The sequence below is a fragment of the Amia ocellicauda genome, unplaced genomic scaffold, assembly GCF_036373705.1.
Source record: "Amia ocellicauda isolate fAmiCal2 unplaced genomic scaffold, fAmiCal2.hap1 HAP1_SCAFFOLD_80, whole genome shotgun sequence".
Classification (NCBI taxonomy): domain Eukaryota; kingdom Metazoa; phylum Chordata; class Actinopteri; order Amiiformes; family Amiidae; genus Amia; species Amia ocellicauda.
Genome location: NW_027103006.1, coordinates 324,452 through 346,053, shown reverse-complemented (window position 1 = coordinate 346,053; position 21,602 = coordinate 324,452). Strand labels below are relative to the sequence as shown.

At 43.5% G+C, this 21,602-nt stretch overlaps 18 non-coding genes across 18 annotated transcripts; all 18 read right to left on the bottom strand.

Annotated features, from left to right (window-relative positions):
- Window positions 1-601: 601 nt before the first annotated feature.
- LOC136743449 (5S ribosomal RNA) lies at window positions 602-720 on the bottom strand. The gene has a single exon (XR_010815511.1). It is a non-coding gene; the product is annotated as a 5S ribosomal RNA (ribosomal RNA).
- A 1,066-nt stretch (window positions 721-1,786) lies between these two features.
- Window positions 1,787-1,905, bottom strand: LOC136743506 (5S ribosomal RNA). Its single transcript, XR_010815565.1, has one exon. It is a non-coding gene; the product is annotated as a 5S ribosomal RNA (ribosomal RNA).
- Window positions 1,906-2,971: 1,066 nt separating this feature from the next.
- On the bottom strand, window positions 2,972-3,090 carry LOC136743505 (5S ribosomal RNA). The gene has a single exon (XR_010815564.1). It is a non-coding gene; the product is annotated as a 5S ribosomal RNA (ribosomal RNA).
- A 1,066-nt stretch (window positions 3,091-4,156) lies between these two features.
- On the bottom strand, window positions 4,157-4,275 carry LOC136743448 (5S ribosomal RNA). Its single transcript, XR_010815510.1, has one exon. It is a non-coding gene; the product is annotated as a 5S ribosomal RNA (ribosomal RNA).
- A 1,055-nt stretch (window positions 4,276-5,330) lies between these two features.
- On the bottom strand, window positions 5,331-5,449 carry LOC136743447 (5S ribosomal RNA). The gene has a single exon (XR_010815509.1). It is a non-coding gene; the product is annotated as a 5S ribosomal RNA (ribosomal RNA).
- A 1,056-nt stretch (window positions 5,450-6,505) lies between these two features.
- On the bottom strand, window positions 6,506-6,624 carry LOC136743446 (5S ribosomal RNA). Its single transcript, XR_010815508.1, has one exon. It is a non-coding gene; the product is annotated as a 5S ribosomal RNA (ribosomal RNA).
- Window positions 6,625-7,680: 1,056 nt separating this feature from the next.
- Window positions 7,681-7,799, bottom strand: LOC136743512 (5S ribosomal RNA). The gene has a single exon (XR_010815571.1). It is a non-coding gene; the product is annotated as a 5S ribosomal RNA (ribosomal RNA).
- Window positions 7,800-8,855: 1,056 nt separating this feature from the next.
- Window positions 8,856-8,974, bottom strand: LOC136743445 (5S ribosomal RNA). Its single transcript, XR_010815507.1, has one exon. It is a non-coding gene; the product is annotated as a 5S ribosomal RNA (ribosomal RNA).
- Window positions 8,975-10,030: 1,056 nt separating this feature from the next.
- On the bottom strand, window positions 10,031-10,149 carry LOC136743444 (5S ribosomal RNA). The gene has a single exon (XR_010815506.1). It is a non-coding gene; the product is annotated as a 5S ribosomal RNA (ribosomal RNA).
- A 1,066-nt stretch (window positions 10,150-11,215) lies between these two features.
- LOC136743705 (5S ribosomal RNA) lies at window positions 11,216-11,334 on the bottom strand. Its single transcript, XR_010815758.1, has one exon. It is a non-coding gene; the product is annotated as a 5S ribosomal RNA (ribosomal RNA).
- Window positions 11,335-12,389: 1,055 nt separating this feature from the next.
- On the bottom strand, window positions 12,390-12,508 carry LOC136743490 (5S ribosomal RNA). Its single transcript, XR_010815550.1, has one exon. It is a non-coding gene; the product is annotated as a 5S ribosomal RNA (ribosomal RNA).
- Window positions 12,509-13,562: 1,054 nt separating this feature from the next.
- LOC136743678 (5S ribosomal RNA) lies at window positions 13,563-13,681 on the bottom strand. The gene has a single exon (XR_010815732.1). It is a non-coding gene; the product is annotated as a 5S ribosomal RNA (ribosomal RNA).
- Window positions 13,682-14,746: 1,065 nt separating this feature from the next.
- On the bottom strand, window positions 14,747-14,865 carry LOC136743677 (5S ribosomal RNA). Its single transcript, XR_010815731.1, has one exon. It is a non-coding gene; the product is annotated as a 5S ribosomal RNA (ribosomal RNA).
- A 1,066-nt stretch (window positions 14,866-15,931) lies between these two features.
- On the bottom strand, window positions 15,932-16,050 carry LOC136743601 (5S ribosomal RNA). The gene has a single exon (XR_010815657.1). It is a non-coding gene; the product is annotated as a 5S ribosomal RNA (ribosomal RNA).
- A 1,066-nt stretch (window positions 16,051-17,116) lies between these two features.
- LOC136743566 (5S ribosomal RNA) lies at window positions 17,117-17,235 on the bottom strand. Its single transcript, XR_010815624.1, has one exon. It is a non-coding gene; the product is annotated as a 5S ribosomal RNA (ribosomal RNA).
- A 1,056-nt stretch (window positions 17,236-18,291) lies between these two features.
- LOC136743443 (5S ribosomal RNA) lies at window positions 18,292-18,410 on the bottom strand. Its single transcript, XR_010815505.1, has one exon. It is a non-coding gene; the product is annotated as a 5S ribosomal RNA (ribosomal RNA).
- Window positions 18,411-19,466: 1,056 nt separating this feature from the next.
- On the bottom strand, window positions 19,467-19,585 carry LOC136743580 (5S ribosomal RNA). Its single transcript, XR_010815637.1, has one exon. It is a non-coding gene; the product is annotated as a 5S ribosomal RNA (ribosomal RNA).
- Window positions 19,586-20,651: 1,066 nt separating this feature from the next.
- LOC136743442 (5S ribosomal RNA) lies at window positions 20,652-20,770 on the bottom strand. The gene has a single exon (XR_010815504.1). It is a non-coding gene; the product is annotated as a 5S ribosomal RNA (ribosomal RNA).
- Between the last annotated feature and the right edge of the window lie 832 nt (window positions 20,771-21,602).

The following is a 21,602-nucleotide window of genomic DNA, read 5'->3' as shown; positions in this document are numbered from 1 at the left end:
AAACATATGAAGAGAAACAAACCTTGAATATAAGTTCAGTTGTTTAAACATTTGACAAACTATGGTGAGGGGGTAAGAAAACACACAAATCCAGCAGCTCCTGTATTTCAATACACCAGAACCCAATATTATTGGCGAGTCGGGTAGTCCATCATCACAGTTCGAGGGCAGGCATCATTTCAGTAATTTCACCCCGTTGCATTCACATCCGTGCCTTGAATGAGATTGAATGTGATCTTTGCTATCAAGTATGTTCCCAAGTTTTACACTTTCGTGCTTTGCATGAATGGGAATGGAACCGTGTGTGTTGAATGAGGCTCCTTGTGAGCACTGATCTTTGTCCGGTGGAGTTCCTTTTTGTGTTGCTGTAATTGTGTCATTTCTCGATGAGAAAGATTAGGCAACATTTAGTCACTTCTAGCCATGATGCTCAATTTATTTACGAATGTACCCTAGTTACTAGGGACCGTTTACGTTGGAGAACAAGATCTATTGTATGCCTGTGTATTTGGGGAAGTCAAATCTGAAATAATGATGAAATTGCGTGTATCCAAAGTTAAAACTCGTGATTTGTCGCGCTCTGGTGTGTAAAAGATGCAAAAGCTTACAGCACCTGGTATTCCCAGGCGGTCTCCCATCCAAGTACTGACCAGGCCCGAGCCTGCTTAGCTTCCGAGATCGGACGAGATCGGGCGTATTCAGGCTAGTATGGCCGTAAGCCAGGGAGGCTGTCCCTGACGCTCTACTTAAAGGGATGGCAATATCCGTTTCTGCCGTTCATACTTACAGTTGAACTGTCTCTCTACTCTAAAGCCCGGGACACACCAGCGCGCCGCAGACAGTCCCTGCTAACACGAAACGTTGTGGCAACATTGTGGCAACGTTGTGCGTTAGCTGGGGTGCCACACCAGACCGGAACTATATATTACAAAACGAACACATTGTCTTGATAAAACAGCTGTAATTGAGTGCCTGACACGCCAGTCAAGCGCAATCTTGAGAAGGTGTGCATTTCAGTAAGGATTTCAATTGACATGCAGTATGAAACTGAAAGGAGGTTGCATCACTATGATGCATAACATTGCATGTATTGTATTTTCAAGTGTGTGCATTCATCCTGTTGTCATTTTGTTTTGAAAGCAGAAGAATCATTCAACAGGTTGCTGAGACAAATGTAAACCAGTAAAACATATGAAGAGAAACAAACCTTGAATATAAGTTCAGTTGTTTAAACATTTGACAAACTATGGTGAGGGGGTAAGAAAACACACAAATCCAGCAGCTCCTGTATTTCAATACACCAGAAGCCAATATTATTGGCGAGTCGGGTAGTCCATCATCACAGTTCGAGGGCAGGCATCATTTCAGTAATTTCATCCCGTTGCATTCACATCCGTGCCTTGAATGAGATTCAATGTGATCTTTGCTCTCAAGTATGTTCCCAAGTTTTACACTTTCGTGCTTTGCATGAATGGGAATGGAACCGTGTGTGTTGAATGAGGCTCCTTGTGAGCACTGAACTTTGTCCGGTGGAGTTCCTTTTTGTGTTGCTGTAATTGTGTCATTTCTCGATGAGAAAGATTAGGCAACATCTAGTCACTTCTAGCCATGATGCTCAATTTATTTACAAATGTACACTAGTTACTAGGGACCGTTTACGTTGGAGAACAAGATCTATTGTATGCCTGTGTATTTGGGGAAGTCAAATCTGAAATAATGATGAAATTGCGTGTATCCAAAGTTAAAACTTGTGATTTGTCGCCCTTTGGTGTGTAAAAGATGCAAAAGCTTACAGCACCTGGTATTCCCAGGCGGTCTCCCATCCAAGTACTGACCAGGCCCGAGCCTGCTTAGCTTCCGAGATCGGACGAGATCGGGCGTATTCAGGCTAGTATGGCCATAAGCCAGGGAGGCCGTCCCTGACGCTCTACTTAAAGGGAAGGCAATATCCGTTTCTGCCATTCATACTTACAGTTGAACTGTCTCTCTACTCTAAAGCCCGGGACACACCAGCGCGCCGCAGACAGTCCCTGCTAACACGCCACGTTGTGGCAACATTGTGGCAACGTTGTGCGTTAGCTGGGGTGCCACACCAGACCGGAACTATATATTACAAAACGAACACATTGTCTTGATAAAACAGCTGTAATTGAGTGCCTGACACGCCAGTCAAGCGCAATCTTGAGAAGGTGTGCATTTCAGTAAGGATTTCAATTGACATGCAGTATGAAACTGAAAGGAGGTTGCATCACTATGATGCATAACATTGCATGTATTGTATTTTCAAGTGTGTGCATTCATCCTTTTGTCATTTTGTTTTGAAAGCAGAAGAATCATTCAACAGGTTGCTGAGACAAATGTAAACCAGTAAAACATATGAAGAGAAACAAACCTTGAATATAAGTTCAGTTGTTTAAACATTTGACAAACTATGGTGAGGGGGTAAGAAAACACACAAATCCAGCAGCTCCTGTATTTCAATACACCAGAACCCAATATTATTGGCGAGTCGGGTAGTCCATCATCACAGTTCGAGGGCAGGCATCATTTCAGTAATTTCATCCCGTTGCATTCACATCCGTGCCTTGAATGAGATTGAATATGATCTTTGCTCTCAAGTATGTTCCCAAGTTTTACACTTTCGTGCTTTGCATGAATGGGAATGGAACCGTGTGTGTTGAATGAGGCTCCTTGTGAGCACTGAACTTTGTCCGGTGGAGTTCCTTTTTGTGTTGCTATAATTGTGTCATTTCTCGATGAGAAAGATTAGGCAACATTTAGTCACTTCTAGCCATGATGCTCAATTTATTTACAAATGTACACTAGTTACTAGGGACCGTTTACGTTGGAGAACAAGATCTATTGTATGCCTGTGTATTTGGGGAAGTCAAATCTGAAATAATGATGAAATTGCGTGTATCCAAAGTTAAAACTTGTGATTTGTCGCCCTTTGGTGTGTAAAAGATGCAAAAGCTTACAGCACCTGGTATTCCCAGGCGGTCTCCCATCCAAGTACTGACCAGGCCCGAGCCTGCTTAGCTTCCGAGATCGGACGAGATCGGGCGTATTCAGGCTAGTATGGCCATAAGCCAGGGAGGCTGTCCCTGACGCTCTACTTAAAGGGAAGGCAATATCCGTTTCTGCCATTCATACTTACAGTTGAACTGTCTCTCTACTCTAAAGCCCGGGACACACCAGCGCGCCGCAGACAGTCCCTGCTAACACGCCACGTTGTGGCAACATTGTGGCAACGTTGTGCGTTAGCTGGGGTGCCACACCAGACCGGAACTATATATTACAAAACGAACACATTGTCTTGATAAAACAGCTGTAATTGAGTGCCTGACACGCCAGTCAAGCGCAATCTTGAGAAGGTGTGCATTTCAGTAAGGATTTCAATTGACATGCAGTATGAAACTGAAAGGAGGTTGCATCACTATGATGCATAACATTGCATGTATTGTATTTTCAAGTGTGTGCATTCATCCTTTTGTCATTTTGTTTTGAAAGCAGAAGAATCATTCAACAGGTTGCTGAGACAAATGTAAACCAGTAAAACATATGAAGAGAAACAAACCTTGAATATAAGTTCAGTTGTTTAAACATTTGACAAACTATGGTGAGGGGGTAAGAAAACACACAAATCCAGCAGCTCCTGTATTTCAATACACCAGAACCCAATATTATTGGCGAGTCGGGTAGTCCATCATCACAGTTCGAGGGCAGGCATCATTTCAGTAATTTCATCCCGTTGCATTCACATCCGTGCCTTGAATGAGATTGAATATGATCTTTGCTCTCAAGTATGTTCCCAAGTTTTACACTTTCGTGCTTTGCATGAATGGGAATGGAACCGTGTGTGTTGAATGAGGCTCCTTGTGAGCACTGAACTTTGTCCGGTGGAGTTCCTTTTTGTGTTGCTATAATTGTGTCATTTCTCGATGAGAAAGATTAGGCAACATTTAGTCACTTCTAGCCATGATGCTCAATTTATTTACAAATGTACACTAGTTACTAGGGACCGTTTACGTTGGAGAACAAGATCTATTGTATGCCTGTGTATTTGGGGAAGTCAAATCTGAAATAATGATGAAATTGCGTGTATCCAAAGTTAAAACTTGTGATTTGTCGCCCTTTGGTGTGTAAAAGATGCAAAAGCTTACAGCACCTGGTATTCCCAGGCGGTCTCCCATCCAAGTACTGACCAGGCCCGAGCCTGCTTAGCTTCCGAGATCGGACGAGATCGGGCGTATTCAGGCTAGTATGGCCGTAAGCCAGGGAGGCTGTCCCTGACGCTCTACTTAAAGGGAAGGCAATATCCGTTTCTGCCGCTCATACTTGCAGTTGAACTGTCTCTCTACTCTAAAGCCCGGGACACACCAGCGCGCCGCAGCCAGTCCCTGCTAACACGAAACGTTGTGGCAACGTTGTGCGTTAGCTGGGGTGCCACACCAGACCGGAACTATATTTTACAAAACGAACACATTGTCTTGATAATACAGCTGTAATTGAGTGCCTGACACGCCAGTCAAGCGCAATCTTGAGAAGGTGTGCATTTCAGTAAGGATTTCAATTGACATGCAGTATGAAACTGAAAGGAGGTTGCATCACTATGATGCATAACATTGCATGTATTGTATTTTCAAGTGTGTGCATTCATCCTGTTGTCATTTTGTTTTGAAAGCAGAAGAATCATTCAACAGGTTGCTGAGACAAATGTAAACCAGTAAAACATATGAAGAGAAACAAACCTTGAATATAAGTTCAGTTGTTTAAACATTTGACAAACTATGGTGAGGGGGTAAGAAAACACACAAATCCAGCAGCTCCTGTATTTCAATACACCAGAACCCAATATTATTGGCGAGTCGGGTAGTCCATCATCACAGTTCGAGGGCAGGCATCATTTCAGTAATTTCATCCCGTTGCATTCACATCCGTGCCTTGAATGAGATTGAATGTGATCTTTGCTCTCAAGTATGTTCCCAAGTTTTACACTTTCGTGCTTTGCATGAATGGGAATGGAACCGTGTGTGTTGAATGAGGCTCCTTGTGAGCACTGATCTTTGTCCGGTGGAGTTCCTTTTTGTGTTGCTGTAATTGTGTCATTTCTCGATGAGAAAGATTAGGCAACATTTAGTCACTTCTAGCCATGATGCTCAATTTATTTACGAATGTACCCTAGTTACTAGGGACCGTTTACGTTGGAGAACAAGATCTATTGTATGCCTGTGTATTTGGGGAAGTCAAATCTGAAATAATGATGAAATTGCGTGTATCCAAAGTTAAAACTCGTGATTTGTCGCCCTTTGGTGTGTAAAAGATGCAAAAGCTTACAGCACCTGGTATTCCCAGGCGGTCTCCCATCCAAGTACTGACCAGGCCCGAGCCTGCTTAGCTTCCGAGATCGGACGAGATCGGGCGTATTCAGGCTAGTATGGCCGTAAGCCAGGGAGGCTGTCCCTGACGCTCTACTTAAAGGGATGGCAATATCCGTTTCTGCCGTTCATACTTACAGTTGAACTGTCTCTCTACTCTAAAGCCCGGGACACACCAGCGCGCCGCAGACAGTCCCTGCTAATATGCCACGTTGTGGCAACGTTGTGCGTTAGCTGGGGTGCCACACCAGACCGGAACTATATTTTACAAAACGAACACATTTGTCTTGATAAAACAGCTGTAATTGAGTGCCTGACACGCCAGTCAAGCGCAATCTTGAGAAGGTGTGCATTTCAGTAAGGATTTCAATTGACATGCAGTATGAAACTGAAAGGAGGTTGCATCACTATGATGCATAACATTGCATGTATTGTATTTTCAAGTGTGTGCATTCATCCTGTTGTCATTTTGTTTTGAAAGCAGAAGAATCATTCAACAGGTTGCTGAGACAAATGTAAACCAGTAAAACATATGAAGAGAAACAAACCTTGAATATAAGTTCAGTTGTTTAAACATTTGACAAACTATGGTGAGGGGGTAAGAAAACACACAAATCCAGCAGCTCCTGTATTTCAATACACCAGAACCCAATATTATTGGCGAGTCGGGTAGTCCATCATCACAGTTCGAGGGCAGGCATCATTTCAGTAATTTCATCCCGTTGCATTCACATCCGTGCCTTGAATGAGATTGAATGTGATCTTTGCTCTCAAGTATGTTCCCAAGTTTTACACTTTCGTGCTTTGCATGAATGGGAATGGAACTGTGTGTGTTGAATGAGGCTCCTTGTGAGCACTGATCTTTGTCCGGTGGAGTTCCTTTTTGTGTTGCTGTAATTGTGTCATTTCTCGATGAGAAAGATTAGGCAACATTTAGTCACTTCTAGCCATGATGCTCAATTTATTTACGAATGTACCCTAGTTACTAGGGACCGTTTACGTTGGAGAACAAGATCTATTGTATGCCTGTGTATTTGGGGAAGTCAAATCTGAAATAATGATGAAATTGCGTGTATCCAAAGTTAAAACTCGTGATTTGTCGCGCTCTGGTGTGTAAAAGATGCAAAAGCTTACAGCACCTGGTATTCCCAGGCGGTCTCCCATCCAAGTACTGACCAGGCCCGAGCCTGCTTAGCTTCCGAGATCGGACGAGATCGGGCGTATTCAGGCTAGTATGGCCGTAAGCCAGGGAGGCTGTCCCTGACGCTCTACTTAAAGGGATGGCAATATCCGTTTCTGCCGTTCATACTTACAGTTGAACTGTCTCTCTACTCTAAAGCCCGGGACACACCAGCGCGCCGCAGACAGTCCCTGCTAATATGCCACGTTGTGGCAACGTTGTGCGTTAGCTGGGGTGCCACACCAGACCGGATCTATATTTTACAAAACGAACACATTTGTCTTGATAAAACAGCTGTAATTGAGTGCCTGACACGCCAGTCAAGCGCAATCTTGAGAAGGTGTGCATTTCAGTAAGGATTTCAATTGACATGCAGTATGAAACTGAAAGGAGGTTGCATCACTATGATGCATAACATTGCATGTATTGTATTTTCAAGTGTGTGCATTCATCCTGTTGTCATTTTGTTTTGAAAGCAGAAGAATCATTCAACAGGTTGCTGAGACAAATGTAAACCAGTAAAACATATGAAGAGAAACAAACCTTGAATATAAGTTCAGTTGTTTAAACATTTGACAAACTATGGTGAGGGGGTAAGAAAACACACAAATCCAGCAGCTCCTGTATTTCAATACACCAGAACCCAATATTATTGGCGAGTCGGGTAGTCCATCATCACAGTTCGAGGGCAGGCATCATTTCAGTAATTTCACCCCGTTGCATTCACATCCGTGCCTTGAATGAGATTGAATGTGATCTTTGCTCTCAAGTATGTTCCCAAGTTTTACACTTTCGTGCTTTGCATGAATGGGAATGGAACCGTGTGTGTTGAATGAGGCTCCTTGTGAGCACTGATCTTTGTCCGGTGGAGTTCCTTTTTGTGTTGCTGTAATTGTGTCATTTCTCGATGAGAAAGATTAGGCAACATTTAGTCACTTCTAGCCATGATGCTCAATTTATTTACGAATGTACCCTTGTTACTAGGGACCGTTTACGTTGGAGAACAAGATCTATTGTATGCCTGTGTATTTGGGGAAGTCAAATCTGAAATAATGATGAAATTGCGTGTATCCAAAGTTAAAACTCGTGATTTGTCGCGCTCTGGTGTGTAAAAGATGCAAAAGCTTACAGCACCTGGTATTCCCAGGGGGTCTCCCATTCAAGTACTGACCAGGCCCGAGCCTGCTTAGCTTCCGAGATCGGACGAGATCGGGCGTATTCAGGCTAGTATGGCCGTAAGCCAGGGAGGCTGTCCCTGACGCTCTACTTAAAGGGATGGCAATATCCGTTTCTGCCGTTCATACTTACAGTTGAACTGTCTCTCTACTCTAAAGCCCGGGACACACCAGCGCGCCGCAGACAGTCCCTGCTAATATGCCACGTTGTGGCAACGTTGTGCGTTAGCTGGGGTGCCACACCAGACCGGAACTATATTTTACAAAACGAACACATTTGTCTTGATAAAACAGCTGTAATTGAGTGCCTGACACGCCAGTCAAGCGCAATCTTGAGAAGGTGTGCATTTCAGTAAGGATTTCAATTGACATGCAGTATGAAACTGAAAGGAGGTTGCATCACTATGATGCATAACATTGCATGTATTGTATTTTCAAGTGTGTGCATTCATCCTGTTGTCATTTTGTTTTGAAAGCAGAAGAATCATTCAACAGGTTGCTGAGACAAATGTAAACCAGTAAAACATATGAAGAGAAACAAACCTTGAATATAAGTTCAGTTGTTTAAACATTTGACAAACTATGGTGAGGGGGTAAGAAAACACACAAATCCAGCAGCTCCTGTATTTCAATACACCAGAACCCAATATTATTGGCGAGTCGGGTAGTCCATCATCACAGTTCGAGGGCAGGCATCATTTCAGTAATTTCACCCCGTTGCATTCACATCCGTGCCTTGAATGAGATTGAATGTGATCTTTGCTCTCAAGTATGTTCCCAAGTTTTACACTTTCGTGCTTTGCATGAATGGGAATGGAACCGTGTGTGTTGAATGAGGCTCCTTGTGAGCACTGATCTTTGTCCGGTGGAGTTCCTTTTTGTGTTGCTGTAATTGTGTCATTTCTCGATGAGAAAGATTAGGCAACATTTAGTCACTTCTAGCCATGATGCTCAATTTATTTACGAATGTACCCTAGTTACTAGGGACCGTTTACGTTGGAGAACAAGATCTATTGTATGCCTGTGTATTTGGGGAAGTCAAATCTGAAATAATGATGAAATTGCGTGTATCCAAAGTTAAAACTCGTGATTTGTCGCGCTCTGGTGTGTAAAAGATGCAAAAGCTTACAGCACCTGGTATTCCCAGGCGGTCTCCCATCCAAGTACTGACCAGGCCCGAGCCTGCTTAGCTTCCGAGATCGGACGAGATCGGGCGTATTCAGGCTAGTATGGCCGTAAGCCAGGGAGGCTGTCCCTGACGCTCTACTTAAAGGGATGGCAATATCCGTTTCTGCCGTTCATACTTACAGTTGAACTGTCTCTCTACTCTAAAGCCCGGGACACACCAGCGCGCCGCAGACAGTCCCTGCTAATATGCCACGTTGTGGCAACGTTGTGCGATAGCTGGGGTGCCACACCAGACCGGAACTATATTTTACAAAACGAACACATTTGTCTTGATAAAACAGCTGTAATTGAGTGCCTGACACGCCAGTCAAGCGCAATCTTGAGAAGGTGTGCATTTCAGTAAGGATTTCAATTGACATGCAGTATGAAACTGAAAGGAGGTTGCATCACTATGATGCATAACATTGCATGTATTGTATTTTCAAGTGTGTGCATTCATCCTGTTGTCATTTTGTTTTGAAAGCAGAAGAATCATTCAACAGGTTGCTGAGACAAATGTAAACCAGTAAAACATATGAAGAGAAACAAACCTTGAATATAAGTTCAGTTGTTTAAACATTTGACAAACTATGGTGAGGGGGTAAGAAAACACACAAATCCAGCAGCTCCTGTATTTCAATACACCAGAACCCAATATTATTGGCGAGTCGGGTAGTCCATCATCACAGTTCGAGGGCAGGCATCATTTCAGTAATTTCATCCCGTTGCATTCACATCCGTGCCTTGAATGAGATTGAATGTGATCTTTGCTCTCAAGTATGTTCCCAAGTTTTACACTTTCGTGCTTTGCATGAATGGGAATGGAACCGTGTGTGTTGAATGAGGCTCCTTGTGAGCACTGAACTTTGTCCGGTGGAGTTCCTTTTTGTGTTGCTGTAATTGTGTCATTTCTCGATGAGAAAGATTAGGCAACATTTAGTCACTTCTAGCCATGATGCTCAATTTATTTACGAATGTACCCTAGTTACTAGGGACCGTTTACGTTGGAGAACAAGATCTAATGTATGCCTGTGTATTTGGGGAAGTCAAATCTGAAATAATGATGAAATTGCGTGTATCCAAAGTTAAAACTCGTGATTTGTCGCCCTCTGGTGTGTAAAAGATGCAAAAGCTTACAGCACCTGGTATTCCCAGGCGGTCTCCCATCCAAGTACTGACCAGGCCCGAGCCTGCTTAGCTTCCGAGATCGGACGAGATCGGGCGTATTCAGGCTAGTATGGCCGTAAGCCAGGGAGGCTGTCCCTGACGCTCTACTTAAAGGGAAGGCAATATCCGTTTCTGCCGTTCATACTTACAGTTGAACTGTCTCTCTACTCTAAAGCCCGGGACACACCAGCGCGCCGCAGACAGTCCCTGCTAACACGCCACGTTGTGGCAACATTGTGGCAACGTTGTGCGTTAGCTGGGGTGCCACACCAGACCGGAACTATATATTACAAAACGAACACATTGTCTTGATAAAACAGCTGTAATTGAGTGCCTGACACGCCAGTCAAGCGCAATCTTGACAAGGTGTGCATTTCAGTAAGGATTTCAATTGACATGCAGTATGAAACTGAAAGGAGGTTGCATCACTATGATGCATAACATTGCATGTATTGTATTTTCAAGTGTGTGCATTCATCCTGTTGTCATTTTGTTTTGAAAGCAGAAGAATCATTCAACAGGTTGCTGAGACAAATGTAAACCAGTAAAACATATGAAGAGAAACAAACCTTGAATATAAGTTCAGTTGTTTAAACATTTGACAAACTATGGTGAGGGGGTAAGAAAACATACAAATCCAGCAGCTCCTGTATTTCAATACACCAGAACCCAACATGATTGGCGAGTCGGGTAGTCCATCATCACAGTTCGAGGGCAGGCATCATTTCAGTAATTTCATCCCGTTGCATTCACATCCGTGCCTTGAATGAGATTGAATGTGATCTTTGCTCTCAAGTATGTTCCCAAGTTTTACACTTTCTTGCTTTGCATGAATGGGAATGGAACCGTGTGTGTTGAATGAGGCTCCTTGTGAGCACTGAACTTTGTCCGGTGGAGTTCCTTTTTGTGTTGCTGTAATTGTGTCATTTCTCGATGAGAAAGATTAGGCAACATTTAGTCACTTCTAGCCATGATGCTCAATTTAGTTACGAATGTACCCTAGTTACTAGGGACCGTTTACGTTGGAGAACAAGATCTATTGTATGCCTGTGTATTTGGGGAAGTAAAATCTGAAATAATGATGAAATTGTGTGTATCCAAAGTTAAAACTCGTGATTTGTCGCCCTCTGGTGTGTAAAAGGTGCAAAAGCTTACAGCACCTGGTATTCCCAGGCGGTCTCCCATCCAAGTGCTGACCAGGCCCGAGCCTGCTTGGCTTCCGAGATCGGACGAGATCGGGCGTATTCAGGCTAGAATGGCCATAAGCCAGGGAGGCTGTTCCTGACGCTCTACTTAAAGGGAAGGCAATATCCGTTTCTGCCGTTCATACTTACAGTTGAACTGTCTCTCTACTCTAAAGCCCGGGACACACCAGCGCGCCGCAGACTGTCCCTGCTAACACGCCACGTTGTGGCAACGTTGTGCGTTAGCTGGGGTGCCACACCAGACCGGAACTATATTTTACAAAACGAACACATTGTCTTGATAAAACAGCTGTAATTGAGTGCCTGACACGCCAGTCAAGCGCAATCTTGAGAAGGTGTGCATTTCAGTAAGGATTTCAATTGACATGCAGTATGAAACTGAAAGGAGGTTGCATCACTATGATGCATAACATTGCATGTAGTGTATTTTCAAGTGTGTGCATTCATCCTGTTGTCATTTTGTTTTGAAAGCAGATGAATCATTCAACAGGTTGCTGAGACAAATGTAAACCAGTAAAACATATGAAGAGAAACAAACCTTGAATATAAGTTCAGTTGTTTAAACATTTGACAAACTATGGTGAGGCGGTAAGAAAACACACAAATCCAGCAGCTCCTGTATTTCAATACACCAGAACCCAATATTATTGGCGAGTCGGGTAGTCCATCATCACAGTTCGAGGGCAGGCATCATTTCAGTAATTTCATCCCGTTGCATTCACATCCGTGCCTTGAATGAGATTGAATGTGATCTTTGCTCTCAAGTACGTTCCCAAGTTTTACACTTTCGTGCTTTGCATGAATGGGAATGGAACCGTGTGTGTTGAATGAGGCTCCTTGTGAGCACTGAACTTTGTCCGGTGGAGTTCCTTTTTGTGTTGCTGTAATTGTGTCATTTCTTGATGAGAAAGATTAGGCAACATTTAGTCACTTCTAGCCATGATGCTCAATTTATTTACGAATGTACCCTAGTTACTAGGGACCGTTTACGTTGGAGAACAAGATCTATTGTATGCCTGTGTATTTGGGGAAGTAAAATCTGAAATAATGATGAAATTGTGTGTATCCAAAGTTAAAACTCGTGATTTGTCGCCCTCTGGTGTGTAAAAGGTGCAAAAGCTTACAGCACCTGGTATTCCCAGGCGGTCTCCCATCCAAGTACTAACCAGGCCCGAGCCTGCTTGGCTTCCGAGATCGGACGAGATCGGGCGTATTCAGGCTAGTATGGCCGTAAGCCAGGGAGGCTGTCCCTGACGCTCTATTTAAAGGGAAGGCAATATCCGTTTCTGCCATTCATACTTACAGTTGAACTGTCTCTCTACTCTAAAGCCCGGGACACACCAGCGCGCCACAGACAGTCCCTGCTAACACGCCACGTTGTGGCAACGTTGTGCGTTAGCTGGGGTGCCACACCAGACCGGAACTATATTTTACAAAACGAACACATTGTCTTGATAAAACAGCTGTAATTGAGTGCCTGACACGCCAGTCAAGCGCAATCTTGAGAAGGTGTGCATTTCAGTAAGGATTTCAATTGACATGCAGTATGAAACTGAAAGGAGGTTGCATCACTATGATGCATAACATTGCATGTATTGTATTTTCAAGTGTGTGCATTCATCCTGTTGTCATTTTGTTTTGAAAGCAGAAGAATCATTCAACAGGTTGCTGAGACAAATGTAAACCAGTAAAACATATGAAGAGAAACAAACCTTCAATATAAGTTCAGTTGTTTAAACATTTGACAAACTATGGTGAGGGGGTAAGAAATGACACAAATCCAGCAGCTCCTGTATTTCAATACACCAGAAGCCAATATTATTGGCGAGTCGGGTAGTCCATCATCACAGTTCGAGGGCAGGCATCATTTCAGTAATTTCATCCCGTTGCATTCACATCCGTGCCTTGAATGAGATTGAATGTGATCTTTGCTCTCAAGTATGTTCCCAAGTTTTACACTTTCGTGCTTTGCATGAATGGGAATGGAACCGTGTGTGTTGAATGAGGCTCCTTGTGAGCACTGAACTTTGTCCGGTGGAGTTCTTTTTGTGTTGCTGTAATTGTGTCATTTCTCGATGAGAAAGATTAGGCAACATTTAGTCACTTCTAGCCATGATGCTCAATTTATTTACGAATGTACCCTAGTTACTAGGGACCGTTTACGTTGGAGAACAAGATCTATTGTATGCCTGTGTATTTGGGGAAGTAAAATCTGAAATAATGATGAAATTGTGTGTATCCAAAGTTAAAACTCGTGATTTGTCGCCCTCTGGTGTGTAAAAGGTGAAGAAGCTTACAGCACCTGGTATTCCCAGGCGGTCTCCCATCCAAGTACTGACCAGACCCGAGCCTGCTTGGCTTCCGAGATCGGACGAGATCGGGCGTATTCAGGCTAATATGGCCGTAAGCCAGGGAGGCTGTCCCTGACGCTCTAGTTAAAGGGAAGGCAATATCCGTTTCTGCCGTTCATACTTACAGTTGAACTGTCTCTCTACTCTAAAGCCCGGGACACACCAGCGCGCCGCAGACAGTCCCTGCTAACACGCCACGTTGTGGCAACGTTGTGGCAACGTTGTGCGTTAGCTGGGGTGCCACACCAGACCGGAACTATATTTTACAAAACGAACACATTGTCTTGATAAAACAGCTGTAATTGAGTGCCTGACACGCCAGTCAAGCGCAATCTTGAGAAGGTGTGCATTTCAGTAAGGATTTCAATTGACATGCAGTATGAAACTGAAAGGAGGTTGCATCACTATGATGCATAACATTGCATGTATTGTATTTTCAAGTGTGTGCATTCATCCTGTTGTCATTTTGTTTTGAAAGCAGAAGAATCATTCAACAGGTTGCTGAGACAAATGTAAACCAGTAAAACATATGAAGAGAAACAAACCTTCAATATAAGTTCAGTTGTTTAAACATTTGACAAACTATGGTGAGGGGGTAAGAAATGACACAAATCCAGCAGCTCCTGTATTTCAATACACCAGAAGCCAATATTATTGGCGAGTCGGGTAGTCCATCATCACAGTTCGAGGGCAGGCATCATTTCAGTAATTTCATCCCGTTGCATTCACATCCGTGCCTTGAATGAGATTGAATGTGATCTTTGCTCTCAAGTATGTTCCCAAGTTTTACACTTTCGTGCTTTGCATGAATGGGAATGGAACCGTGTGTGTTGAATGAGGCTCCTTGTGAGCACTGAACTTTGTCCGGTGGAGTTCTTTTTGTGTTGCTGTAATTGTGTCATTTCTCGATGAGAAAGATTAGGCAACATTTAGTCACTTCTAGCCATGATGCTCAATTTATTTACGAATGTACCCTAGTTACTAGGGACCGTTTACGTTGGAGAACAAGATCTATTGTATGCCTGTGTATTTGGGGAAGTAAAATCTGAAATAATGATGAAATTGTGTGTATCCAAAGTTAAAACTCGTGATTTGTCGCCCTCTGGTGTGTAAAAGGTGAAGAAGCTTACAGCACCTGGTATTCCCAGGCGGTCTCCCATCCAAGTACTGACCAGACCCGAGCCTGCTTGGCTTCCGAGATCGGACGAGATCGGGCGTATTCAGGCTAATATGGCCGTAAGCCAGGGAGGCTGTCCCTGACGCTCTAGTTAAAGGGAAGGCAATATCCGTTTCTGCCGTTCATACTTACAGTTGAACTGTCTCTCTACTCTAAAGCCCGGGACACACCAGCGCGCCGCAGACAGTCCCTGCTAACACGCCACGTTGTGGCAACGTTGTGGCAACGTTGTGCGTTAGCTGGGGTGCCACACCAGACCGGAACTATATTTTACAAAACGAACACATTGTCTTGATAAAACAGCTGTAATTGAGTGCCTGACACGCCAGTCAAGCGCAATCTTGAGAAGGTGTGCATTTCAGTAAGGATTTCAATTGACATGCAGTATGAAACTGAAAGGAGGTTGCATCACTATGATGCATAACATTGCATGTATTGTATTTTCAAGTGTGTGCATTCATCCTGTTGTCATTTTGTTTTGAAAGCAGAAGAATCATTCAACAGGTTGCTGAGACAAATGTAAACCAGTAAAACATATGAAGAGAAACAAACCTTGAATATAAGTTCAGTTGTTTAAACATTTGACAAACTATGGTGAGGGGGTAAGAAAACACACAAATCCAGCAGCTCCTGTATTTCAATACACCAGAACCCAATATTATTGGCGAATCAGGTAGTCCATCATCACAGTTCGAGGGCAGGCATCATTTCAGTAATTTCATCCCGTTGCATTCACATCCGTGCCTTGAATGAGATTGAATGTGATCTTTGCTCTCAAGTATGTTCCCAAGTTTTACACTTTCGTGCTTTGCATGAATGGGAATGGAACCGTGTGTGTTGAATGAGGCTCCTTGTGAGCACTGAACTTTGTCCGGTGGAGTTCCTTTTTGTGTTGCTGTAATTGTGTCATTTCTCGATGAGAAAGATTAGGCAACATTTAGTCACTTCTAGCCATGATGCTCAATTTATTTATGAATGTACCCTAGTTACTAGGGACCGTTTACGTTGGAGAACAAGATCTATTGTATGCCTGTGTATTTGGGGAAGTCAAATCTGAAATAATGATGAAATTGCGTGTATCCAAAGTTAAAACTCGTGATTTGTCGCCCTCTGGTGTGTAAAAGATGCAAAAGCTTACAGCACCTGGTATTCCCAGGCGGTCTCCCATTCAAGTACTGACCAGGCCCGAGCCTGCTTAGCTTCCGAGATCGGACGAGATCGAGCGTATTCAGGCTAGTATGGCCGTAAGCCAGGAAGGCTGTCCCTGACGCTCTACTTAAAGGGAAGGCAATATCCGTTTCTGCCGTTCATACTTACAGTTGAACTGTCTCTCTACTCTAAAGCCCGGGACACACCAGCGCGCCGCAGACAGTCCCTGCTAACACGCCACGTTGTGGCAACATTGTGGCAACGTTGTGCGTTAGCTGGGGTGCCACACCAGACCGGAAGTATATATTACAAAACGAACACATTGTTTTGATAAAACAGCTGTAATTGAGTGCCTGACACGCCAGTCAAGCGCAATCTTGAGAAGGTGTGCATTTCAGTAAGGATTTCAATTGACATGCAGTATGAAACTGAAAGGAGGTTGCATCACTATGATGCATAACATTGCATGTATTGTATTTTCAAGTGTGTGCATTCATCCTGTTGTCATTTTGTTTTGAAAGCAGAAGAATCATTCAACAGGTTGCTGAGACAAATGTAAACCAGTAAAACATATGAAGAAAAATAAACCTTGAATATAAGTTCAGTTGTTTAAACATTTGACAAACTATGGTGAGGGGGTAAGAAAACACACAAATCCAGCAGCTCCTGTATTTCAATACACCAGAACCCAATATTATTGGCGAGTCGGGTAGTCCATCATCACAGTTCGAGGGCAGGCATCATTTCAGTAATTTCATCCCGTTGCATTCACATCCGTGCCTTGAATGAGATTGAATGTGATCTTTGCTCTCAAGTATGTTCCCAAGTTTTACACTTTCGTGCTTTGCATGAATGGGAATGGAACCGTGTGTGTTGAATGAGGCTCCTTGTGAGCACTGAACTTTGTCCGGTGGAGTTCCTTTTTGTGTTGCTGTAATTGTGTCATTTCTCGATGAGAAAGATTAGGCAACATTTAGACACTTCTAGCCATGATGCTCAATTTATTTATGAATGTACCCTAGTTACTAGGGACCTTTTACGTTGGAGAACAAGATCTATTGTATGCCTGTGTATTTGGGGAAGTAAAACCTGAAATAATGATGAAATTGTGTGTATCCAAAGTTAAAACTCGTGATTTGTCGCCCTCTGGTGTGTAAAATATGCAAAAGCTTACAGCACCTGGTATTCCCAGGCGGTCTCCCATCCAAGTACTGACCAGGCCCGAGCCAGCTTAGCTTCCGAGATCGGACGAGATCGGGCGTATTCAGGCTAGTATGGCCGTAAGCCAGGGAGGCTGTCCCTGACGCTCTTCTTAAAGGGAAGGCAATATCCGTTTCTGCCGCTCATGCTTGCAGTTGAACTGTCTCTCTACTCTAAAGTCCGGGACACACCAGCGCGCCGCAGACAGTCCCTGCTAACACGAAACGTTGTGGCAACGTTGTGCGTTAGCTGGGGTGCCACACCAGACCGGAACTATATTTTACAAAACGAACACATTTGTCTTGATAAAACAGCTGTAATTGAGTGCCTGACACGCCAGTCAAGCGCAATCTTGAGAAGGTGTGCATTTCAGTAAGGATTTCAATTGACATGCAGTATGAAACTGAAAGGAGGTTGCATCACTATGATGCATAACATTGCATGTATTATATTTTCAAGTGTGTGCATTCATCCTGTTGTCATTTTGTTTTGAAAGCAGAAGAATCATTCAACAGGTTGCTGAGACAAATGTAAACCAGTAAAACATATGAAGAGAAACAAACCTTGAATATAAGTTCAGTTGTTTAAACATTTGACAAACTATGGTGAGGGGGTAAGAAAACACACAAATCCAGCAGCTCCTGTATTTCAATACACCAGAACCCAATATTATTGGCGAGTCGGGTAGTCCATCTTCACAGTTCGAGGGCAGGCATCATTTCAGTAATTTCACCCCGTTGCATTCACATCCGTGCCTTGAATGAGATTGAATGTGATCTTTGCTCTCAAGTATGTTCCCAAGTTTTACACTTTCGTGCTTTGCATGAATGGGAATGGAACCGTGTGTGTTGAATGAGGCTCCTTGTGAGCACTGATCTTTGTCCGGTGGAGTTCCTTTTTGTGTTGCTGTAATTGTGTCATTTCTCGATGAGAAAGATTAGGCAACATTTAGTCACTTCTAGCCATGATGCTCAATTTATTTACGAATGTACCCTAGTTACTAGGGACCGTTTACGTTGGAGAACAAGATCTATTGTATGCCTGTGTATTTGGGGAAGTCAAATCTGAAATAATGATGAAATTGCGTGTATCCAAAGTTAAAACTCGTGATTTGTCGCGCTCTGGTGTGTAAAAGATGCAAAAGCTTACAGCACCTGGTATTCCCAGGCGGTCTCCCATCCAAGTACTGACCAGGCCCGAGCCTGCTTAGCTTCCGAGATCGGACGAGATCGGGCGTATTCAGGCTAGTATGGCCGTAAGCCAGGGAGGCTGTCCCTGACGCTCTACTTAAAGGGATGGCAATATCCGTTTCTGCCGTTCATACTTACAGTTGAACTGTCTCTCTACTCTAAAGCCCGGGACACACCAGCGCGCCGCAGACAGTCCCTGCTAATATGCCACGTTGTGGCAACGTTGTGCGTTAGCTGGGGTGCCACACCAGACCGGAACTATATTTTACAAAACGAACACATTTGTCTTGATAAAACAGCTGTAATTGAGTGCCTGACACGCCAGTCAAGCGCAATCTTGAGAAGGTGTGCATTTCAGTAAGGATTTCAATTGACATGCAGTATGAAACTGAAAGGAGGTTGCATCACTATGATGCATAACATTGCATGTTTTGTATTTTCAAGTGTGTGCATTCATCCTGTTGTCATTTTGTTTTGAAAGCAGAAGAATCATTCAACAGGTTGCTGAGACAAATGTAAACCAGTAAAACATATGAAGAGAAACAAACCTTGAATATAAGTTCAGTTGTTTAAACATTTGACAAACTATGGTGAGGGGGTAAGAAAACACACAAATCCAGCAGCTCCTGTATTTCAATACACCAGAACCCAATATTATTGGCGAGTCGGGTAGTCCATCATCACAGTTCGAGGGCAGGCATCATTTCAGTAATTTCATCCCGTTGCATTCACATCCGTGCCTTGAATGAGATTGAATGTGATCTTTGCTCTCAAGTATGTTCCCAAGTTTTACACTTTCGTGCTTTGCATGAATGGGAATGGAACCGTGTGTGTTGAATGAGGCTCCTTGTGAGCACTGAACTTTGTCCGGTGGAGTTCCTTTTTGTGTTGCTGTAATTGTGTCATTTCTCGATGAGAAAGATTAGGCAACATTTAGTCACTTCTAGCCATGATGCTCAATTTATTTACGAATGTACCCTAGTTACTAGGGACCGTTTACGTTGGAGAACAAGATCTATTGTATGCCTGTGTATTTGGGGAAGTCAAATCTGAAATAATGATGAAATTGCGTGTATCCAAAGTTAAAACTTGTGATTTGTCGCCCTTTGGTGTGTAAAAGATGCAAAAGCTTACAGCACCTGGTATTCCCAGGCGGTCTCCCATCCAAATACTGACCAGGCCCGAGCCTGCTTAGCTTCCGAGATCGGACGAGATCGGGCGTATTCAGGCTAGTATGGCCGTAAGCCAGGGAGGCTGTCCCTGACGCTCTACTTAAAGGGAAGGCAATATCCGTTTCTGCCGTTCATACTTACAGTTGAACTGTCTCTCTACTCTAAAGCCCGGGACACACCAGCGCGCCGCAGACAGTCCCTGCTAACACGCCACGTTGTGGCAACATTGTGGCAACGTTGTGCGTTAGCTGGGGTGCCACACCAGACCGGAACTATATATTACAAAACGAACACATTGTCTTGATAAAACAGCTGTAATTGAGTGCCTGACACGCCAGTCAAGCGCAATCTTGAGAAGGTGTGCATTTCAGTAAGGATTTCAATTGACATGCAGTATGAAACTGAAAGGAGGTTGCATCACTATGATGCATAACATTGCATGTATTGTATTTTCAAGTGTTTGCATTCATCCTGTTGTCATTTTGTTTTGAAAGCAGAAGAATCATTCAACAGGTTGCTGAGACAAATGTAAACCAGTAAAACATATGAAGAGAAACAAACCTTGAATATAAGTTCAGTTGTTTAAACATTTGACAAACTATGGTGAGGGGGTAAGAAAACACACAAATCCAGCAGCTCCTGTATTTCAATACACCAGAACCCAATATTATTGGCGAGTCGGGTAGTCCATCATCACAGTTCGAGGGCAGGCATCATTTCAGTAATTTCATCCCGTTGCATTCACATCCGTGCCTTGAATGAGATTGAATGTGATCTTTGCTCTCAAGTATGTTCCCAAGTTTTACACTTTCGTGCTTTGCATGAATGGGAATGGAACCGTGTGTGTTGAATGAGGCTCCTTGTGAGCACTGAACTTTGTCCGGTGGAGTTCCTTTTTGTGTTGCTGTAATTGTGTCATTTCTCGATGAGAAAGATTAGGCAACATTTAGTCACTTCTAGCCATGATGCTCAATTTATTTACGAATGTACCCTAGTTACTAGGGACCGTTTACGTTGGAGAACAAGATCTATTGTATGCCTGTGTATTTGGGGAAGTCAAATCTGAAATAATGATGAAATTGCGTGTATCCAAAGTTAAAACTCGTGATTTGTCGCCCTCTGGTGTGTAAAAGATGCAAAAGCTTACAGCACCTGGTATTCCCAGGCGGTCTCCCATCCAAGTACTGACCAGGCCCGAGCCTGCTTAGCTTCCGAGATCGGACGAGATCGGGCGTATTCAGGCTAGTATGGCCGTAAGCCAGGGAGGCTCTCCCTGACGCTCTACTTAAAGGGAAGGCAATATCCGTTTCTGCCGTTCATACTTACAGTTGAACTGTCTCTCTACTCTAAAGCCCGGGACACACCAGCGCGCCGCAGACAGTCCCTGCTAACACGCCACGTTGTGGCAACATTGTGGCAACGTTGTGCGTTAGCTGGGGTGCCACACCAGACCGGAACTATATATTACAAAACGAACACATTGTCTTGATAAAACAGCTGTAATTGAGTGCCTGACACGCGAGTCAAGCGCAATCTTGACAAGGTGTGCATTTCAGTAAGGATTTCAATTGACATGCAGTATGAAACTGAAAGGAGGTTGCATCACTATGATGCATAACATTGCATGTATTGTATTTTCAAGTGTGTGCATTCATCCTGTTGTCATTTTGTTTTGAAAGCAGAAGAATCATTCAACAGGTTGCTGAGACAAATGTAAACCAGTAAAACATATGAAGAGAAACAAACCTTGAATATAAGTTCAGTTGTTTAAACATTTGACAAACTATGGTGAGGGGGTAAGAAAACATACAAATCCAGCAGCTCCTGTATTTCAATACACCAGAACCCAACATGATTGGCGAGTCGGGTAGTCCATCATCACAGTTCGAGGGCAGGCATCATTTCAGTAATTTCATCCCGTTGCATTCACATCCGTGCCTTGAATGAGATTGAATGTGATCTTTGCTCTCAAGTATGTTCCCAAGTTTTACACTTTCTTGCTTTGCATGAATGGGAATGGAACCGTGTGTGTTGAATGAGGCTCCTTGTGAGCACTGAACTTTGTCCGGTGGAGTTCCTTTTTGTGTTGCT